This window comes from Alexandromys fortis, unplaced genomic scaffold (genome assembly GCF_014885135.2).
Source record: "Alexandromys fortis isolate MF-2015 unplaced genomic scaffold, M_Fortis_MF-2015_v1.1 scaffold_42, whole genome shotgun sequence".
In the NCBI taxonomy this organism is placed as follows: Eukaryota; Metazoa; Chordata; class Mammalia; order Rodentia; family Cricetidae; genus Alexandromys; species Alexandromys fortis.
In genome coordinates, this window is record NW_026067934.1 from 11274947 (window position 1) to 11283463 (window position 8517).

General features: G+C 49.6%; 1 long non-coding RNA gene across 1 annotated transcript; it reads left to right on the forward strand.

Annotated features, from left to right (window-relative positions):
• The first annotated feature begins 281 nt into the window (after positions 1-281).
• Positions 282-8381, forward strand: LOC126504125 (uncharacterized). The gene is made up of 3 exons (XR_007592512.1): positions 282-465; positions 4392-4451; positions 5788-8381. It is a non-coding gene; the product is annotated as an uncharacterized lncRNA (long non-coding RNA).
• Positions 8382-8517: the final 136 nt, after the last annotated feature.

An 8517-nucleotide genomic window follows, 5' to 3' on the forward strand; every position in this document is an offset into this window, starting at 1 on the left:
CATTCCTCATTTTAATGCAACTCCCGTGTCCGAATTCTGGCTGCCTGCTGTCCTTGACAGTGACCAGCTTGAAAGGGACTAGTTAGCCTGGGCTGCGTTTACCACATGTGTTGCTGCCTCTCTTGATGGCGTAGGTGGCCATCTTCCTCCTCTTCTCCCCCTTCCTCCTCCCACAAGCAGCAGGGGAGCGCCGGAGTCCTTGAATATGCACGGAGGCGTGTCCATCTGCGTGCTCCAGTCCACTGGAAAACTCAGAACAATTCCTATTATTTTCGGTTCCCAGACCTTGAATGTGTCAGGCTTCAGGTTCACTTCCGACATCTCTCCCGGGCGCCCGGATCTGCAAGTAATTTAACCTTGTTTTCATAGAGCGCAAAGACGTTCCGCTTGTTTACACTGGAGACAAATTTTCCTCAATTGACGCAATCCTATTGATGAAATAATGACTTTCTTCCTCATTTAAAGGTAATTTCGGCTGGTGTCGTGACACGCAGGAGAAAGTGAAAGGCTCTTCTGTCCCCGCGGCATGAAGGGCGGGCTCCCACGGCTCTGCGCCCAACTGGGCCTTTACTCTTTCTCTCACCTGTTCAGCAGCATCCCAGGCAGCCCAGGGAGGCTGGAGCCCAGGCAAGGAGAGGTTGGCTCAACAGCCAGTTCTTGATTAGGGAAATCAAAAGGCAGCCTTGACTGGGTAATGAATGCCAAGGTTGGGCAGGATAGATGGACTTTGTTTCAACAATGCCTTGATTTACTTTCCAGATTCTTAACATCTAATCAGTTAGGGCTTGCACTTCCACTGTGTGTGTGTGTGTGTGTGTGTGTGTGTGTGTGTGTGCAAAGTCACATCATATGACAGTCAGTATACACTATTTCAGCCAAGGATTTAAAATTAAAGGGAGGGAGTGAAGATGAGGGGATAGGGGAATTTCTTAGCTCCCCTGGGCCTAGTTGCTCAGGAGAAAAAAGGAGGAGTCAGATCCAGTGACTTCTGAGACCTCCCTTCAGTTCTGGGATGCACTGAAAGGCCTCTGTTAGTTCCTGCTTCCCTGCCAGTCCTTGGACGGTATCTTGATAAAGATAAGAACAGAGGACAACATTTGGATGGACACTCTCCCTACTTTTCAGTGAAGTTGGGACAATGCATCCTGTGTTAGCAGTGCTGTCTGAGAACCAGGAATCTTATGTGTTCTGGATGTGGTGGGGTTGGAATGGACATTATGGAACGATTTTCAAAATAATTTAGTCAGAGCTTTGGTTGTAGCGTAGGAGTAGGGGGCTTGTTTAGCGTGTGCAAGGTCTATCTAGGTTTGATCTACATCACTACAAAAACATTTTATTTTATGTGCATTGGTGTTTGCCTTCCAGTATGTCTGTTGAAATTGATGGGTCCTCTAGAACTAACTGGAGTTACAGACAGTTGTGAGCTGCCATGTGGGTGCTAGGAACTGAACCCGGTCCTCTGGAAAGCAGTCAGTGCACCTAACCACTGATCCATCTCTCCTGCCACACTACAAAAACTTCCTAAGAAAAAAAAATAATAACTTGTAAATACTTGGGGATGTATTTCCAAAAGCCAAACATGAATACCATGGCCGCACAGGACCTAAGAGCTAGTGGCCCACATGTTTTAGGTTGCTCGGTCTATGGCAGGCATTTGCTCAGCATTCCATTGTTTTTGTGAAGAGCTAGGAAGAAAATATTCTAGGCTTTGCGGCCTGGAAGACCTCTGGCGCTATGAGGCTATTTCTGTTAGAGGAGGCACCCAAATGTGTGTGGCTGTGTGCCTATCGACTTTATTGGGGGATCCTGGCATTTACCTGTCACATACTCTTTGAGTCACAAGGAGTTCTTCTCTTCATTTTGTCAACCATTTAAAATGTAAAATCCACTTTTTGCTCATAGTTAGTGAGCTAGAGTTGACCCATAGATTGTGGATCTGTTCTTTGGGATAGCCCTTTAAGAAGGGACTGTTAGGAGACAAATCAAGACTTACTTAAAGTAAAATTAGAATGGGATTATTATTATTATTATTATTATTATTATTATTATTATTATTATTATTATTAGACACAGGGCCTCTTGTATCCCAGGCTGGCTTCAGACTCAATGAGCATGCAGCCTATATGTTATACAAGGCATTGTTCCTAAGCTATGTGCACGCTAGGCAGGCAGTCAACCAGCTGAGCTCCGTCCTCGGCCCAAGCAGATAATCTTGGATAATAGTTGGAAGTTTTCAGGGACATTGGATGAGACTGGTAGACTTGGGGACTCAGCTCCCTCTTTTTTTTTTAATGGCTGTTAAAAAGAGATGTTTCATGGTGATTCTGATTCAAAACATTTGAGCAAGACGAGCCCCTGACCAGGCTAGGAGATCACTCGGCTGCTTGGGAGTTGTACAGGACAGTGACTTTAAAGGGAATTGGCTGGAAGAGAAGACAATGAAAGCCTTGTTCTGTAAGCATTGGGTTTGTGGATGAGGCCTGGATCTCTTGGTTTGCTGGGCGTAGGAGGATGTCAGCTCTGCTCCTCTGTAGGATGGAGTCCAGGTCGAGAGAGAGGATGAGGAAGCCAGCCACAGCGCTAGTCTCCTCCCGTTCTGTGGTTGAAGATGATGCATTTTGGAAAGTTCTCCAGTGCTTCCCCCAGTTTTGTCTGAATGTTTCTAAGATGGGCAGGCTTTATCTCCAGAGCCAAACTGTCTCATCCCACGATTGGCTGCAGGCCTGTCCTGTGCTCTCCGTGCTGGGTGCAGGGTGGCTGGGCTGGGATGCAAGAATGCGCTGAGACCCAAGTATGCCCTCTGACTATGAGACATGACTTCAGGGCGTCCTGCTGCCTGCTCAGGAGTGTAGCAGATGCCGGTTCAGAGGACCACAGAGGAAGGGAGGGTGACATCGCAGTATCTTTCACCCATGATGTTGGCATTTGAGGGGCAACTAATGTGTGTTGGTTTCAAAGCCAGGAGTCCCGTGTGTATTTGTTTGGCTCCTAGGAGGGGCACTGTGTGATTCTGCTAGCTGCATAAAGAAACTGAGGTTCAGAAGAATTCTCCAGTTCCTGAAAGGAGCGACCAGAGGAGAGGTAGAGCCAGTCCTGTCTTTGAATTCCAGGTGCAGAATGTTGGGTTCTGGCTCAATTGGATCCACTAGGATCCTTCTAGTCCTTGACTTTCCATGGAACTGACATGTTCAAGATTGGTGACAGGTGTTCTGAAATGACAGTCCCTTTTCTATGGCGACTGATGGGGTAGCAGAGCTGTTCCCAGAGCAGGCTCTTTGTGCTTGCACCAAGGGCATAAGACTGGCTTATCCTAACCACCCCCTCCACCTCTCATTAGTGCCCAGGCCATGGAGGACCTGTATGGGCCATTTCCCCTGGATGTCCTTCTGTCTTTGCTTTAATTCACCCTCCCCTCTGAAGCCACCAGCACGATTCCAGAGTCAGTCCTGACCTCGTAGGAAATGGGTGTGCAGCCTTAGCAAGCTCCTGGAGGGAGGAGAGGCTGGAATGGGCACTCATGTGTTCAGTCAGCAACAGCTGCGTCTCAGTTACACCCGAGGCAAGGGTATTCGTTCTGCTCCAAGCTGATATTAAACCACGTCCTCCAGACATGGATGCAGAAGCTCTGGCACTCTCAGGCTTCCGGAGGCATTCCTCCTATTCTTTACTCAATTCCAAGTGAAGACTGGGCGTGTCAGAGGCAGCCTGGCTTCCAGAATTTTCTCCTTATTCCCATGCCCAAAGGCATCTAAAGAAAGGCCCCAGTCCACCATCTAGATCATGGTTCTATCCCATGGATTTGTTCAGTTGAAGCTGGGACCACTGGATGCTGAAGCTGTCCCTTGGTTTGCTGGGGACTCCTGATGGAGATGTAATACAGGGGAAATAAAGGGGTCCTTCTATGGATCTTCATCTTCTTAACAAAAGAATTCAAGACTGGACTCAAATGGAAGTTCAAGGACAATTCTCTCAGGCGGTAAAGTGAGATACCCCAGGGCTGTAAATCTCAGCAGCTGCCTGGAGGAGGTGGGAGGAGAGAGAAAGGGTCGAAATCGGGGCAGGATCCATGTCCTTGAAGCAGGCATGGAGGTCAGGTACTTGGTGGATAAGAGGCTACACGGTGGAGGGGGTGGGGTGGGCTTTAGAGACAGAGTAGGGAAGCCCGAAGGACCAGCCAAAGTTTACTTGGGTTCTGGCCAGCATCAGAGAGAAAGAGACAGAGAAAAGAAAAAGGGAAAGTTGTACCTTTCCTGTCTTCTGCCGCAGGAGGGCTGGCAGACTCCGCCAAACCTCATGGTGGCTGCTGAGGACTGCACTGGGAAGTCAGGGATTTGGGAAAGGAAAAGGACAGGAAGCCACTAAAGGAAATGTTGTTCTCCTTAACTTTTTAGAGAGCCTGCCTTCTGAGGAGCAACCCCTTGGTCAGGTGATGACTAGGCCCAGAAGAAATGGTAGGTCTTCATCCGACCCAGAAACTATTTTCTCAACCAGAAGGAGATTTTCCTTAATGGACCCTTTCTGGCTCTTTAACAGGTGGACAGTGCAGGGTCTGGTCCATTCCCAGACTCTGCTGGGATCCCTCCTTGTCTCCTGGGTCCAGACCCCGTGATTATCTCTAAAAACTGCTGTATCTGAGTTCATCTTGCATGACACAGCACCCTTGCAGGCGAGGCTTCCAAAGCTGGAGCCATTATAAGATCCCAACACAGTTGGCTCTCTGTACCCTCCTGGTTTGTAATCTTTGTAGAGTGAGAGCAGATCACGGTCCATCTTTTGGGAGAATCTCCATTTGTGGCGACTCTGTCCTCAGAGGTGGTTAGGACTTGGGAAAGACAGAGTTTAGAATCTTCATGGGACCTAGCAGCAGCCTGAACTGTGACTAACACCTATGAAACCCTAATCTGGACAAAGCCGTATTGGGGTGGCTGTAGTTGGAAGTTTTGGTATCTGAGCAACAGACCTGAAAATGGAGAAGTCAAGGAGAGTCCAGAATTCGTCAGGGTGTCTGCACGCGGGCGAACAGGCTCTGATGCTAGACAACAGGTGCCGGGCCTCTGACAGGGACCCCGGATTCGCTTGTGGGGAACGGGCCTAGGAGCTTACAAATGCCCCGCCTCAACATCTGATCCTGTGCGAGCTGCAGGGGGTCTGCCTATCCTGATTTCAATGTAAGCGGACCCTGACATTGTAGCTTATCATTTCAATATGCCCTCCGTTTGCAGCCTGAGAAGAGCCATGGTGTACACACACACACACACACACACACACACACACACACACACACGAGAGAGACTTAGAAGTGAATTGGGACTCCATAGCCACTGTGGTGGATCTCTGCTTGAGCCAGTCCCAACCACCCCTTCGGAACCTGGACTCACATGTGGGGAGCAGTTGGGAAACAAACCAAGGGGGTCTGTAAGCTCCCCACCCAGATCCTCCTGACCTATCGGCTCCAGGCTTGCTGACCAGGGAAAGCCTTATACAGGAGTGGAACCGAGACCATTTTCAGGTTGACCAGAAGGGACCTCTAAGAGATGAAAGGAAGAGTCTGGGAGTTGGGGTAGTGTGAAGCGGGAGTGAAACTTATTGAAGCCGCTAAGATCCTTGAACCCCCTCCATTTTCTAGCTGGTCAGGGCTGGTAATGGGGCAGCAGCGCCCTCTTGTGGCTGCAACATCCGAATGCTCCCCCATGGCCCCCATGTTCTCTGCAGTTCTTTCCCTTCCGGACCTCTCCCTGGACCTCCACTCCCCATACTCACAACTTTCCACTTTGTTTTCCTTTCTAGAATGGTTCAGGGTTTGTATTCTGGAGCCTCGCCACAGAAAACCATCTCCAAGGGAAGAGACTGACAGTTGTCTGACGGAGTGTCACACTCGCGGGATCATTCGTTCAGGAGTACCAGGATTTACCGGGCAATTCCTTCCACTGTGCTGCCTGTATCGCGTGTTTCCTCCATTTTGCTCCACACCCGGACAGCTCCACACCCCTGCACATAAATGCCATTCTGAACTTTACTATGTTGGGGATATACACCACTTTTCTTTTTGCTCGCAGATGAGAGGCACCACGATCGTGCTGCGACACAAGAGGGGAAGGGTGGGGTGTAGGCACAGCTGGGTCGCCTGTCTCTCTTGCCCCAGATTCCCCATAACTCCCTTTAGTTACAGTGGCCTGGCTTTCTTTGGCCTCTGGACATGTGGTTCTCAAATTTGGTCACGATATCCCACAACTGAGGGAAGGAGCTGGCCAAGTGAGGTCCATATCCTGACTTTCATCTGTCTTGGTTCTTCCTTGGCTCCTGTAATATCATGACTTTCTATAGTTTCTCATCTAGCTTTGGAACTGGTGTGTGTGTGTGTGTGTGTGTGTGTGTGTGTGTGTGTGTGTAGATGTATGTAGGGGCAGCACGGAGTCCCTTTCACATGGGCCCAAAGGCAGCAGTTAAGGAGTAAGGGGCCATTCATTTTCCTAAAAGAGTAAAAACTAACCTCTCCATATAAAAATGAGGCTTACTGTAGCACAGAAAGTTCTTGGTCTGAGCTCTACCCCTGCCATAGATACTTGCTAGCCCTCTGCCCTGAGCCCTGGCTTCCCCACTAGGAGCTGGCGCATGCTCCATAGGTCCTACTCTGCACTGGCGGTCCGTGCCTCCATTTCTCTCGTTCCCGCATGGCCCAGCAGGAGAAGATTCACTGCGACTGGTGTAGACTGGATCTCCTGCCCAGAACCAGAACCACTCACTGCCCACTCATGTGGGCTCTCCGCTTCCACGTTTGCTGAGGCAATATTTTCCTAGTGTGTATTTTAAAAATCTTTTCAGTTGTGGTGCCCGTCTCCCATTGGGAAAATTAACTGCTTACAGATGTGTGAAGCAGGCAGCGAAACCATTGGGGTTTGGATATCACTTCAAAGGGGAGAGAAGGGAAGGAGGGCTGTCTGTCTCCCAGATAGACAGCAAACTTCTTTTTTAAAAGTTTTTAAAAATTATTATTGTACGTGTGTGGGTGTTTTGCCTGTGCTCTCGGCGCATGCCTGGTGCCCGAGGCCAGGAGAGGGCACTGGATCTCTTGAAATTAGAGTTACAAGCAGTTGTAAGCCCCCACGTGGATGCTGAGAGTTAAACTTGGGTCGGCTGGAAGAACAGCCAGTGCTCTTAACCACTGAGCCGTTTCTCCGGCCCTGACAGAAAATTTCTTGACTTATAAAAAAAAGTCCCAACGTGACTGCCATTCAGAAATTGAAGGGTGAGGACTGTCTGAAGGCTTGGGGATGAAGCGGCTGTTTGCGGGAACAGCCAGCGAATGCTCGTGATGCAGGGGTACATTTCTTCTCCATCCTGTCTCAGGTGACACCTAACCCCTAATTCAGTCATGCTAGCTCTCCGCTCCCACTCAGCCTCACGGTCAGCTTCCGTTAGTCTGTGCGGTCATTTCCCTTCGAGTCCAGGGTGACAGTCTGGTGCCCCAGCCTAGAAATAGTACCCAGCAGACTCTGAGGCCTTGGGTTCCTGGGTTCCTGGGGATGATGGCTCTCTGACATTCGTCCACCCCTCATCCTAACTCTCCTACTTCGATTTTGTCTGACCCTGGAGTGTCCACAGGTCCCCCATGAGGCTTTCATTCCTAGCTGTTACCCCAAAACCCGCACTTGGCACAGCAGAAAGATACCCACGAATAGAAAGGCATGTGATGGACCCCAGGATCTTGCGCATAAGTTTTCTTTTCTCTGTTTTTTTTTCATTCTCAGCACCTCAACTCCCTCCCCACAGCAGGGTCACATCCATCCTGCCCTTCCTGTGGCATCACGCAGGCGCGAATGAGCATGGGGCACGCGCAAGCACGTGGAGAGTGCGCATGTGCTGGCGTTCGTGGTCAGACAAGGATGGAGAACAAACTTTTCCCCAACGGGTGCCTCCCGAGGCCGGACATTTTTCTTACCTAAATCTGGGACGGCTTCTTTTCACCACAGCCGAATGAGTTCATTGGTCTGTTTCTTCCGTTTCTAGGTGCGATGGCGCGGCTTTTGTCCCATGAGAGCGACTCCGGGAAATGAAAAGTTTGAGCAGAAGAACCTCAGAGGCTGACTCGATTCTAGTGAAGTAAAAGATCTACTTGAAACAGAAGGCGTAGGTCCCTGCGGTGCTGTCCTTTACACAGGAATTTCTTGCAGCTTCATACTGTTTGAGCTGAATATTGTGTCTTAGTTACTTTTCTATCACCATGAAATAAACACCACGAACAAGGCAGAAGAAAAAGCTCATGGGCGGCTTGCTTACAGTTCCAGAGGCAGAGAGTCTTGAGAATCTGGGACCATTATGGTGGGGAGCATTCAGGCAGGCAGGTAGGCGGGCATGTTGCTTGAGTGTAGCTGAGAACTTATTTGTTGAGACAGTAACCATGAAGGGGAGAGAGAAAGAAAGAGAGGGAAGGAGGGAGAGAGGGAGGGAGGGAGGGAGGGAGGGAGAGAGAGAGAGAGAGAGAGAGAGAGAGAGAGAGAGAGAGAGAGAGAGAGAGAG